Source organism: Loxodonta africana, chromosome 21 (genome assembly GCF_030014295.1).
Source record: "Loxodonta africana isolate mLoxAfr1 chromosome 21, mLoxAfr1.hap2, whole genome shotgun sequence".
NCBI lineage: Eukaryota > Metazoa > Chordata > Mammalia > Proboscidea > Elephantidae > Loxodonta > Loxodonta africana.
In genome coordinates this window covers 50,031,508-50,045,720 of record NC_087362.1, presented here as the reverse complement: position 1 = coordinate 50,045,720, position 14,213 = coordinate 50,031,508, and the positions used below count along the sequence as shown (strand labels likewise).

The window sequence follows — 14,213 nt, the reverse complement described above, 5'->3', positions numbered from 1 at the left end:
GGCGGGGCCATGAGGGCTGGGTAATCAGACACTTCTGGTGGTCCCTTTTACAACAAAGACCCAAAAAAACAAGTGAATCAATTATATATGACAATCTAGGAGCCTTGAACATCAAAGTCAAAGTTGAGGAATCGAACTGAGCGGCAGGGGGAGGGAGAGATGGTTCAGAAGCTGCGAGGAGTTGCCAGACCTGACCTGGAGGGAACTGGCACACTGCAGGCTGGATCCACTGGAGCAAGCACGGTGAGACAAGCAGTGGCATTCAGGATGCAGTTTCCACATCAGGAGATACCAAACAGCAGGGAATTCACTCACGCCTCCAGATTCAGTGAAAAGCAGCGTTTTTGGCAAAAGATAAGTACTTGCGTCTTATCTACTGCAAGGACCAAAAAACACCTCTTTGGGAAAAGCTCTCCCATTTAACCGACCCCTCCCCACCCTGCACCAGGTCCTGAGCTGGCTTCAGTGATAGCCACTTTCCTTGGGCTGGAAGTAGTATCTGTCACACGTCCTGAGCCATTCTCCCAGCCTTGGAGAAGGAACAAATTAACAAATGGGGGAAATAATCTGCTCGCTCCCCTAAGCTGGGAACTCAGGGCATAACCAGCTCCTTTGCCTAGGCACAGGCATAAGTGGTCCATGGACATTGAGTTCCTTTTGCCCCTGCACAGACTTGTGTGGGCCCATTACAACACCATAGACCCTCATTAGAACAGTACAACAGGGTACATATCTGAAGCCTAACTTCAAATTTTTCAGTTATATGGTGGAGAGGTAGGTTCGTGACATTTGACAGTGCTCTGCCTATTAAGCAGGCTCCTCACCTACCATGTCAGGCTTCATCCATGCCAACTACCTTTGCTCAACGGGGGTCCAAGAACAAGTGGTGCCTCCCAGTCTTACAGCCAAGAACACTGAGTGCCCATAGTCTGGCTGCAAAACCCACCCACCTATGTGCTGCAGGGAACAGGGACATGTTTTGCTCATAGACACTCAGGGGCAGTTGGCAGACCCCTGCCTTTCTCAGTGTGTGACCCCCTACTACAGCCAGATACCTGTGCCTACACCAAACACACCTGGTCATTTAAGACTGAAGGTGAAAGTCTGATCCACACACTTGGTGACCAAGTACCTGGACACTTAAGCTGAATCCATACAAGAAAAATAAATGGACTCATGGCCACATGTACTTTGTAACAGCTCTTATCACCTGGTGACAGGACATGAGAGCTTCAAAGACACCAATAATCAAACTAGCTCACTCACACAGCCTATTTGGGCATATCAAAACAAAACAAAGATGGAGAGCCAAGATGGCAGAGTAGTAAGACGCTACCATTAATCCCCCTTACAGCAAAGACCCTAAAAAGCAAGTGAAACGATTATATTTATGAAAAGCTAGGAGGCCTGAACATTCAAGGCAAAGCTAGAAAATGGACTGTGCGGCAGGGGGAGGGAGAGATGGTTCAGAAGCGGAGAAGAGTTCCTGGACCTGAATCACCAGGAACCCTCAGGCACCATTCCTGGAGGGACCACAGCAGGGCTGGTGGTAGCGTTCTGGACACAGTTTCCTCAGGGAGAGACAGCGCAGCCTAATCACTCCTCTGGAACCAGAGAAGAATAGCGCTGTCAGCAAAAGCTAAGTACTGGCATATATTTCACCATTCACCCAGCTCCCAGGCTGGCTTCAGTGGCTGTCGATTTCACCGGGCCCGAGATTAGGTCCTGCTGAGCACCCTGAGCCATTCTCCTGGCCTTAAAAAAAAAAAAAAAAAAATTTTTTTTTTTTAAAGAAGGAATAAATTCACAACTGGTGGAAAAGATAATCTGCCAGCTCCACTAAGCTGGGGAGCTCAGGACAGAAGCAGCTCCTGTCCAGGCATAAAAGGTCCGTGGACTTTGAATACCTTTCCACACTGCATGGACCTGTGTGGGCCTATTTCAGGAGAATAGGCCCCTGTTGGCAGATTGCAACTGCTTCAGCTGTGTGGTGGAGAGGTGAGTGTTTGAGATGTTTGACACTGCTTTGCCTGTTAAACAGGGTTCTCACCTACCCACATCAGGGGCCTAAGAACTGGTGGCTCCAGTCAGGTCACCCAGCCACCTGTGACAGGGGTCCAAGGATAACTGGTACCTCCCGGTCCTTACAACCAAAAGCACTGGGTGCCCATGGTCTATCTGCAGGACCCACCCACCTGAGCATTCTAGGAAACAAGGATGCACTTTCCTCAGAGATACTCGGGGGATGGATGTCAGTCTCCTGCCTTCTTCAGAGTGTGACCCCCTGCTGCAACCAGATACCTGTACCTACACCACTCACTTTGCCCCTCTAAGAGTGTAGGACAGAGCCTGTACCACACACTTGATGACCAACTACTTGGACATCTGAGCTGAATCCATACAAGAAAGGTGAATGGACTCCTAGGTTCATATACCCAATAACAACTCTAGCCATCTGGTGACAGGACGTTAGAGTTAAAAGGTGAAAATAATCAAGCTAGCTCACTCAAGAAGCCTATTTGGGCATATCAAAATAAAGCAAGAGGCTAGGATACAGTAAGCAAACATAAAATAAACTAATACAATAACTTATAGATGGCTCAGAGACAACAGTCAATATCAAATCATGTAAAGAAGCAGACCATGATCACTTCAACAAGCTCTCAAAACAAAGAATCAATGGATCTTCTGGATGAAAGTGCCTTCCTGGAATTACCAGATGCAGAATAGAAAAGATTAATATATAGAACTCTTCAAGATGTCAGGAATGATATCAGGAAGGAGATTAGGCAAAATGCAGAACAAGCCAAGGAACACACAGATAAAACAGTTGAAGAAATTAAAAAGGTTATTCAAGAACATAATGAAAAATTTTATAAGCTGCAAGAATCCATACAGAGGCAGCAAACAGAAATTCAGAAGATTAACAATAAAGTTACAGAATTAGACAACTCAGTAGAAAGTCAGAGGAACAGAACTGATGAAATGGAAGGCAGAATTAGTGAGACTGCAGATAAAACGCTTGGCACCAATACATTCGAAGAAAAATCAGATAAAAGAATTTTAAAAAATGAAGAAACCCTAAGAACCATGTGGGGCTCTATCAAGAGAAATAACCTATAAGTACCAGAACAGGGAGGGATAACAGAAAATACAGAGAGAATTGTTGAAGATGTGTTGGCAGAAAACTTCCCTGATATTGTGAAAGATGAGAAGATATCTATCCAAGATCCTCACTGAACTCCACGTAAGGTAGATCTCAAAAGAAAGTCAAAACAACAAGCTAAGACGCAGTAAGCAAACATAAAATAAATAAATATAGAAACTTATTGATGGACAGGAGACAACAGTCAATATCAAATCACATAAAGAGACAGACCATGATGGCTTCACAAGCCACCAAATCAAAGAATCAAGAAATCTTCCAGATGAAGATAATTTCCTGGAACTACCAGAGGTAGAATACAAAAGATTAATAAACAGAACTCTTCAAGAGATCAGGAAGGAGATCAGGTAAAATGCAGGACAAGCAAAGAAATGTACTGACATAGCATTAGAGGAACTTAAGAAGATTAGAGAAGAACATAATGACAAATTTAATAGGCTGAAAGAATCCATAGAGAGACAGAAAACACAAATTCAGGAGATTAACAATAAAATTTCAGAATTAGGCAACTCAATAGAAAGTCATAGGAGTAGAACTGAGGAACTGGAAGTCAGAATTAGTGAGATTGAAGATAGAGCACTTGACACCAACATATTTGAGGAAAAATCAGATAAAAGAATTTCAAAAAATGAAGAAACCCTAAGAATTATGTGGGATTCTATCAAGAGGAATAACCTACAAGTGTTTGGAGTACCAGGACAGAGAGGGAGAACAAAAAATACAGAGAGAATTCTTGAAGATCTGTTGGCAGAAAATTTCCCTGATATCATGAAAGATGAGAAGATATCTATCCAAGATGCTCATTGAACCCCACACAAAGTAGATCTCAAAAGAAAGTCACCACGACATATTATAATCAAGCTTGCAAAAACCAAAGATAAAGAGAGGATTTTAAGAGCAGCTAGGGATAAAAGTTTGAATCCGCCAGGTGCTCCTTGGAAACTCTATGGGGCAGTTCTACTCCGTCCTATAGGGTCGCTATGAGTTGGAATTAACTCAAGGGCACTGGGTTTTGTTTTAGGGATAAATGAAAAGTCACCTACAAAGGAGACTCAGTAAGACTAAGCTCTGACAACTCAGCAGAAACCATGCAGGTAAGAAGGCAATGGGATAACTTATATAAAGACTTAAAGGAAAAAAATTGCCAGCCAGGAATTAAATACCCAGCAAAACTGCCTCTCAGTTATGGAGGCAAAATTAGGACATTTCCAGTTAAATAGAAGTTTAGAGAATTTTCAAAAACCAAACCAAAATTTAAAAAATACTAAAGGGAGACATCTGATTAGAAAATAAATAACATTAGATAAGAGCCCAAGACTAGAACACAGGAAGAGCAACCAGATATCAACCCAGATAGGGAAATCACAAAAATAATAAAAGCTAAAATGTTCAAAACAGGGAAACAGAGATGTCACTATGTAAAAGATGACAACATTAAATCAAAAAGAGGGACTAAAAAATGTAGTCATTGATCTTTCATATGGAGAGGAAATCAAGGCAATATAAAGAAATAAAAGTTTGGTTTAAACTTAGAAAAATAGGGATAAATATTAAGGTAACCACAAACAAAACTAAACAATCCTACACATTAAAATAAAAAACAAGAAAAACATAAAGACTCAGCAAATACAAAAGCAACAACAATGAAAAAGAGGAAAAGACAATATGTAAAGAAAAAGGACTCAGCACAGAAAATTATGTAGAAAAAATAAACTGTCAACACCACCAAAAAAGACATCAAAATGACAGTCCTAAATTCATACCAATCAATAATTACACTAAATGTACACAGACTAAATCCACCAATAAAGAGACAGAGAGTGGCAGAATGGATTTAAAAAAAAAAAAAGATCCGTCTATATGCTGCCTACAAGAGACGCACCTTAGACTTAAAGAGAAAAACAAACTAAAACTCAAAGAATGGAAAAATACATATATATAAAGCAAACAACAATCAAAAAAGAGTAGGAATGGCAATGTTAATTTCTGACAAAATAGACTTTAAAGTAAAATCCACCACAAAGGATAAGGAAGGACACGATATAATCATTATAAGGGTCAACATACCAGGAGGACATAACCATATTAAATATTTATTCCCCCTAATGACAATGCTCTAAATTACGTAAAACAAATTCTAACAGCATTGAAAAGAGAGATAGACAGCTCCACAATAATAGACTTCAACGCACCACTTTCGGTGAAGGACAGGACATCCAGAAAGAAGCTCAATAAAGACACGCAAGATCCAAATGCCACAATCAACGAACTTGACCTCACAGACATATACAGAACACTCCACCCAACAGCAGCCAAGCATACTTTCTTCTCAAATGCACATGGAACATTCATTCTCCAGAATAGACCACTTATCAGGTCATAAAGCAACCCTTAACAGAATCCAAAACATTGAAATACTACAAAGCATCTTTTCTGACCATAAAGCCATAAAAGTAGAAATCAATAACAGGAAAAACAAGGAAAAAAAAAATCAAACATGGAAACTGCACAACACCTTGCTGAAAAACTTGGGTTACAGAAGATATTAAGGATGGGGTAAAGAAATTCATAGAATCAAATGAGAATGAAAACACATCCTACTAGAACCTTTGGAACACAGTGCTCAGAGGTCAATTTATACCAGCAAACGCACACATCGAAAAAGAAGAAAATCAAAGAATTATCCCTACACCTCAAACAAATAGAAACAGAAGAGCAAAAGAAACCCTCCGGCACCAGAAGAAAGCAGATAATAAAAACCAGAGCAGAATTAAATGAAACAGAGAATAGAAAAACAATCTAAAGAGTTAACAAGACCAAAGCTGGCTCTTCGAAAAGATCAATAAAATTGAATAAACCACTGGCCAAACTGAAAAGAAAAACAGGAGAGGAAGCAAATAACCCAAATAAGAAATGAGACACTTGCTTTGGAAATCTATTTGGCACTTCCTTAGAAAGCTAGAAATAGGATTACCGTATGACCCAGCAATCCCACTCCTTGGAATGTATCCTAGAGAAATAACAGCCTTCACACAAACAGGTATATGTACACCTATGTTCATTGCAGCACTGTTCACAATAGCAAAAAGAAGGAAACAACTGAGGTGTCCATCAACGGATGAACGGATAAACAAATTATGGTATATTCTCACAATGGAATACTATGTAATGATAAACAACAATGATGAATCTGTGAAACATCTCATAACATGGAGGAATCTAGGAGGCATTATGCTAAGTGAAGTTAGTTGCAAAAGGACAAATATTGTATAAGACCACTATTATAAAAACTCAAGAAAAGGTTGAAACACAGAAGAAAACATTCTTTGATGGTTATGAGGGTGGGGAGTGATGGAGGGAGAGGGGTATTTACTAATTAGCTAGTAGACAAGAACTGTTTTAGGTGAAGGGAAGGTCAACACACAGTACAGGGGAAGTCAGCGCAACTGGACTAATCTAAAAGGTAAGAAGTTCCCTGAATACAACCAAACACTTTGAGGGAGAGAGTAGCAGTACCAGGGGCCTGGGGACCATGATTTTAGGGCACATCTAGGTCAACTGGCATAACAAAGTGTATCAAGAAAACGTTATGCATACCACCTTAGTAAGCAGCCATCTAACAGGCATCAATTGGTCTCAACTCACCTGGAGCAAAGGAGAATGAAAAACACCAAAGACACAAGGAAAATATGAGCCCAAGAGAAAGAAAGGGACACATAAACCAGAGACTCCATCAGCCCGAGACCAGAACTAGATGGTACCCGGCTACCACCAATGACTGCCCTGACAGGGAATACAACAGAGAATCCCTGATGGAGCAGGAGAAAATGGGATGCAGACCTCAAATTCTAGTGAAAAGACCAAACTTAATGGTCTGAGACTGGAGGGACCCCAGACATCATGGCCTCTGGACTGTTTGTTAGCCCAAAACTAAAACCATTCCTGAAGCCAACTCTTCAGACAAAGATTAAACTAGACTATAAGACATAAAATGATACTGCTGAGGAGTGAGCTTCTTGGATCATGTAGACACATGAGACTATGTGGGCAGCTCCTGTCTGGTGGTGAGATGAGAAGGCAGAGGGGAACAGAAGCTAGTTGAATGGACATGGGAAATACAGGGTGGAGAGGAGTGTGCTGTCACATTACAGGGAGAGACCTAGGGTCTCATAACAATGTGTGTATACGTTTTTGTATGAGAAACTGACTAGAATTGTAAACTTTCACTTAAAGCACAATTTTTTTAAAGCCATTCATTTGTAGTACTAGTACTACAGTTGTAGCAGTACTAGATAACAAAAAAAATACTCATCATGTATTTTTTCTATTTAAAAAATATTATACATTTCCTAGCATTATACACTGTAAGTGCCTAGAAACAGTGACTGACCCTATAACTATGAGCACCCTCAGCACCTAGATTGTGTTCTCTAAAAGTCTATGAGCTTTTTTTAATGCTGTTGTGTATATCAAATGTATTCCCTTTTATTACCGAGTAGTATTATGCTACAATTTATTTATCCCTTACCTGTTGATGGTCATTTGGATAATTTGTTACTATTTCTTACTAAAATTATTTGTAATTTTTGGTTACTACAAATAAAGTTGCAAAAAACATTCGAAAAAAAGATAAACTAGACTTCGTCAAAATTAAACATTTTTATTCATCAAAGGACACTCTCTAGAGATAGAATTGCAAAGGCCACCTACCACTTACAGATGGGAGAAAATATTTGAAAATCATACATCTGATAAAGGTCTAGAATGCAGATAATATAATGAACTCTTACAACTCTACAACAAAAAGACAGGCAATTCTATTAAATAATGGGCAAAGGACTTGAATAGGCATTTCACCAAAGAAGATATACATATGGCCAATAAGCACATGAAACGACATTTACTGTCCTTCATCATTAGAGAAGGGCAAATCAAAACCAAAACGAGATACCATTTCACAGGATTGTAATTGTTAGGGTGGCCATAATTAAAAAAATATGTAACAAATGTTGATAAGGACGTAGAGAAATTAGAATCCTGCAGCATGGCTGATGGGAATGTAAAATAGTGCTGCCACTATGAAAACAGTTTGGTGGTTCCTCGAAAGTTAAACACAGAATTACCGTATGACTCAGCAACTCCATTTCTAGACATAGAATTGAAAACAGGGACTCAAAATCTTGTACAGGAATGTTCATAGTAGCACTATTCACAATAGCCAAAAGGTGGAAACAACCCAAATGTCCATCAATGGATGAATGGAGACAGAAGTTGTGGCAGGTACAGTCAGCCAGTCAGCCCTCCATATCTGCAGGACTTGCATCCTCAGATTCAACCAAACTCAGATAGTTTGTTTGAGCATTGCTCGCCTTCTGTCTCGTTCACTCATTACTTCTATTGTATGCACCCTTTTTCTTCTTGTCATTGCTCCCTAAACAATACAATATAGCAACTATTTACATAGTATTTACATTGTATTACGTATTATGCTACTCTAGAGATGATTTAAGGTATACAGGAGAATGAGCACAGGTTGTATGTAAAACTCGCACCATTTTATACAGAGGACTTGAGCACTTGGAAATACTGGTATCCGCAGGGGGTCCAGGAACAAGGCCCCACGGATACCAGGGAATGACTGCATATAGAACTGAATATCAGTCAGCCGTAAAAAAGGAATGAAGTACTTTGCGTGCTGCAATGTGAATGGAGCTTGAAAACATTACACTAAGTGAAAGAAGCCAGACACAACAGGTCTCATATTGTATGATCCCATTTATACGATATAACCTGTATAGGCAAATCAACAGAGATAGAAGCTAAGTTATGACTGCCACAGACTAGGGGGTGAGGGGAATGGAGGTGACTCCTTAAGGAGTACGAGGTTTCCTAGAGGTGATGATAGCACATTATGAATACACTAAATGCCACTGAACTGTACACTTTAAATTGGTTAACGGTTAAATTTGTGTTCTGTGTATTTTACCTTAACGAAAAGAAAAAAACAGTGCTTGGAACCAGTCCATTCTAGTTCAACCCCAGCTGAGAATTTGCATTTCATCCCAAATGTATCGAATCAGAATCTACATTTTAACAAGATCCCCAGGTGATTCTTGTGATCTTGTTAAAATGTAGATTCTGATTCAGTATATCTGGGGTTGAAATGCAAATTGTCGGCAGGGAATCTAACCAGAATGAACCAGTTCCAAATTCTACAGAAGAAAACAAAACTACAGTGACTCCAGCTGCCTGAGTTTTAACAAGCCCTGCAGGTGATTCTGATGTGCACTGAGGTTTGAGAATCCCTAATCTAACCCAATTTATTTTAAGTCCAAAGCCCGAGGCTATCGAACAAGATCATGGCTGAGGCTGGAGTATGAGTGAGGAGAGGGTACTGTGAGTGCCAGAGGCAGAGGGACAACAGGCCTGACACGCAATCCCAGGGCACACCAAACAGGTGCTGTCCTTGGCAACTAGTAAGAAGCCAGAGCCCATTCCTCCATCAATGACATCATTATTGAGTGCCCACTGTGTGCCAGAGTCTAGTGGACATGTTTAAGGTCTTACTGAAGACCTGGAGGTGGAAAGGGCAAAAGACAGGATTGGGTCTGGAACAGAAATATATTTGGTTTCTTAGGGCTCACAGGGTTGAGTGTGATCCTCAAGGAAGATCACCAGGCATTAGCAGGCTACTGCCTCCTTCTCTGTGAGCCAAACCATCATCTAAGAATGCCTTGGATGGACTATGTAACCATCAGTGGGGGCTACAGAAATCATGACCCCTGAGGCCTTGCTGAGATCACCTGGCCCCAGGCTGCCTAAAACCAGATTTGCAAAGCTGAGTCAAGTCAGGTAGAAGAAGCTGGATCCCATATCATCAGGGGTCTCACTGCCGCCTACCTCTTATCCATGGTCAGGATAGGACAGGGGGGCTCACATGCAAACGGCTATCCCAGAGATTTCCATAAAGGATCTTCCCTCTTGCAATATGACTGTCACTTATTCTGGAGACCACTCCCCTTCTCTGAACTTAGCCTTCCAACTCTAGCACCCTCTTTCCCCAGTTCCACTACTTTGCTTCTGAACTGCTGCATTCTGTGTGCAGCATGAACCCCAGAACTCAGTCATACAATTTCCCTCTAGGCAACCATTTTAGGCAACTTCACTTGCAGCTCTGAAAGAATGGAGTCCAACGGTAGGGGACTCATTGGACCTGTGTCTCCCCCTGACACTCCTGGGACTACAACTGAGCTGCCTCAAGCCTGAACCATAGCTTTGAAAGTTGGGAAACTAACACTCACAATGTGCAAAGTGGAAGAGCCCACGTCTGTGTGCACACAGCAGAGTGGATGCCCACACACAGGATGCCTTCTTCAGTGTAGGCCCCGAGTTTGGCACCGGGTCAGCAGGCTAAGGGCAGCCTGGGAAAGGGACGTGCTGGGAAGGGCTGTGGCAGAGTCAGGTAGGCCCCAGAGGCAGACAACATCCCTGATCTTCCTACTTCACTCACCTACAGGAGTAAGACACCTTTTCTGTAATCCTGGCCCTGTATTCCTGTGATGGAACCAGCAGTGCTGCAAAGGTTGAAGATTACAAGTACCTGTTAGCTTAGCTCCTTCTGTAGGTGGGTCTTGGCAGTCTTCCTCAGCTGTAACCCAAAGACCTGAGGCAGGGGAAGGGGAGGGATGGGCAAGCAAGTAAAGGTAAGTCCTCAGCATTTATTCTTGACAAATCTAAGCCTGACAACAAAACTTATCATATTCTCATTTTATAGGTAAGTCTAGATGACTGAGCTTGGCACCAACATTCAGTGGCATTGGAGATAGGTTCCTTCCACAACCTGGGCTGGGCAATCTCCCCTTTCCCTCACCCAGGACTCTTTAGATGCAGGAGAGCATCAGCTGACCGGCAAAGTCTACTCTGGGCCAGCAAGTGGGCTTAGGGGCTCACCTGGTGGAGTCACAGGGGCCCCACAATCTTGATCTGTCTACATATTGGACAGCATCTCCATGTCCAGCGATGAGAGTATCATCAGCCCACTTTGTTGACCACCCAGGATAGACCTTCACCACTCAGGAGCTCCAGCGCCTGCCTCTCAGCTAACTGAATGAATAAGGGGCAAGAGAATCCTGGCAGCAAGGAGATAAATAGCCCATGGCTCCTTTTGCCTTCACCAAGATGAAGGATCCACCGGTTTTATTCCTGTTCTGTATGGGAGAGGATACAAGAGGGACCCTGGGCCTCACAAATCTGCACCCAGTTCACATCCAGCTAGGTCCTGGCAGCCTCTTACCTATACTTGGGGCTCATTTGGGGTTCTGACATATGGTAAACTCCAGCTCCAGCGGCTGGGACAGTGTCAGCAGCTGGGGCACCAACTCCAGCTAGGGAGCAGTTGGCACCAGTCATCAGGGCATTGCACTAGAAACTAGAAGTGATGTGTTCAGAGTCCAAAGGCAATGTCAACAGAAGGGGGAGAAGGTGCAGAGACAACAACCCCTTCTCTGAGTCTGGCGGCAGAGAGATTGGCGTATTAAGGAGAGATGGGCATGGGCCCTCCAATGGAGCAACCAGGGGCTCCTCAGTGTCATTTGGATTTGGGAGAGTCTTTGCAGGTTGGGAAACTTGAGACTCATACCTTGGCAGGAGATTTCAACAAATGCACAAAGTGTTGGCTTGGAAAAAAAGCCAGAGATACAGCTGGTATCCAGAATTCCAACCTTAGTGTCTGCTTTCTAGAAGTGCTCCTGTCACATCCTGCATCATGTGCCTGCTTTATCGAGGGAGGTGTGATGGTTAAGGTTGTGTGTCAACTTGGCTGGGCCATGATTCTCAGTGATTTGGCAGTCATATGATGTTGTGATCACTTCCACGATGAGATTTGAGATAACGTGATCACCTCAGTGATGGGATATGCTGTGAGTAACTAATCAGTTGAAAGGGGGCTTCCTTTGGTATGTGGCCTGCATAGACTATATGTGGACATTCTGACAAGACTTGTGGGCTTTTGCATGCTCTGGATTCTGTATCTGGCTCCTGTTCGTTTACCCTCCAGTTCTTGGGAATTGAGCTAGCAGCTTATCTGCAGTCTTGCCTCCCGATCTTGGGATTCATCGATCTTCACAGCCTGTGAGCAAGAGCCCTGCTCTCAAACATGCTGATCTTGGGTTTGCCAGACCCTGCGGGCACATGACTCAGGAGAAGGCTCCATCTTGACCCACGGATTGGGACGTTCCAACCTCTACACAGCTTGAGCCTTTTCCTTGATGTAAATATATAGACACATATATATACATTTTACTTCTCTAGAGAACACAGCCTAAGACAGGAGGGCTTCCAGGAGAAGGGGAGTGAGGGAAGCAGAAGAGACTGGGGGAAGATTAGCAAGGGCCTGTTCTCACCTGGAGGCCAGCTTCAGCAGGCAGCATGAGATCTGGAATATGAATTAGACCCGTAGCTGGTCCCATCACCAGGCAAGGAGGCTGGACTTTTGAACTAATACATGAGTTGCTCATTGACCTGCCCATGGCAAAGGAGAGAAATATGTCTCAAGCAAAATAAATCTCATTAAACCAAAGGAAATAAAACAAAGAAGGAGGAACTGTGAACTGCTAGCTACCAATACAGGCACCATCTGGGCAGTTGATGCAATAGCCCTCTAAGCAACACCAAGATGGGCAAGGGACTCACCACTGGCAAATAAAAGTATACTCTACAGCTGGAAACAGAAACCTGTAAGGCAACTTGTGAGCTCAGCTGGTCTCTGTCTCTTTCAGAGCTGCTCATTGCACATTCTCTGATTACTCTTGCCCAGGAAAGGGTCCCAATTCGCCCCACCTTACACAACAAGTGTTCGCTCAGCCCTCTGACTCCAACACACCCCTTAGTGCCTTGGATCGCTCCATCCCTCCTGAGCATACCACCATCTCTGCCCACAGTGAAGAAAAAGAGATGTTGTAATTGCACTTCTTCCCCCCTCTGTGGATATCACTCCTGGATTGTAAACACATTTTCCCCGTTTCCAGCATGCAGGGAGGCTGAATCATATGAGAGAAAAGGGTTAATGCCCACTTTTTTTTCCACCATGTAACCCACAGAGTTAAATTGTTCCCCCTCCTCCCCTCACCACTTCCCCCCCAAGACATGAGAGTTCCTGATAAGACATTTCTGCATAATAACACAAGGTCATTCTACTGCTTTTCTGCTCAAGGCTGCTTCACTACTCATCAATCCCCCTCCACCACCACCACCACCAATTCAGACATGAGCAATAAGCCTCATAGCTGGCCTTAGATAAACTTCATGTGTCATATCCCCCCACCCATCATATTGCACCCCTACTGCACCCCCATACATGGTAATTAGTTCCTGAAATTGCCCACCTATTTCAGAATCTTCATGAATTATGTATGTCTTAGTCATCTAGTACTGCTCTGTGATGGTTAAGATTGTGTGTAAACTTGGCTGGGCCATGATTCTCAGTGTTTTAGCAGTTATATAATGTTGTGGTCACTTCCATGTTGAAATCCGATATGTAATCACCCCAGTGATGGTGTTTGCTGAGTGAGGGTGGGGCCTGTGGCAGCTTACTGCCCCCTCAGCCTTCATCTCCCCGCTTTCAACAGCCTACTTCCTTCCTGCTTACCTTGCAAAGGTTGTTGGCTTGTTCTGGATCCAGTAGCTGTCTCTTGCCTGACCTCTGGTTCTTGGGACTTGAGCTAGCAGCTTACCTGTCCATCTTGAGATTCGCCAATCTTCATGCCCTGTGAGCAAGGGTCCTGCTCCCTAACCCGCCTATCTTGGGTTCACCAGCCCCTGCAGCTAAGTGACTCAGGATAAGCCTTGCAATCTTGCCTGCCAACCTTAGGGATTCCTTGACCACCACAGCCTGTGAGTGATAGCCCTGGTTTCCGACCTGCTCATCTTGGGTTCACTAGTTTCTGCAGCTCCGTGAATTGGGAAAGGACCCTATCCTGATCCAAGGACTTGGGACGTTCCAACCCCTACAATTGCGTGAGCTGTTTCCTTGATATAAATCTATATATAT

At 43.0% G+C, this 14,213-nt stretch overlaps 1 protein-coding gene across 10 annotated transcripts in view; it reads right to left on the bottom strand.

Annotated features, from left to right (window-relative positions):
- Window positions 1-14,213, bottom strand: part of AGRP (agouti related neuropeptide) — a 155,546-nt gene that overhangs the window by 73,457 nt on the left and 67,876 nt on the right. Inside the window, exons 4-5 of one of the 10 annotated variants that reach the window (XR_010318869.1) lie at window positions 12,568-12,685; window positions 10,767-10,829 (exon numbers count right to left, since the gene is read on the bottom strand). The exons of 8 other annotated variants lie outside the window; for them this stretch is intronic. The gene's annotated coding sequence lies outside the window, so the exon portion shown is untranslated. The remainder of the gene's footprint in view (window positions 1-10,766; window positions 10,830-12,567; window positions 12,686-14,213) is intronic. One more of the 10 variants, XR_010318874.1, reaches the window with a different exon arrangement.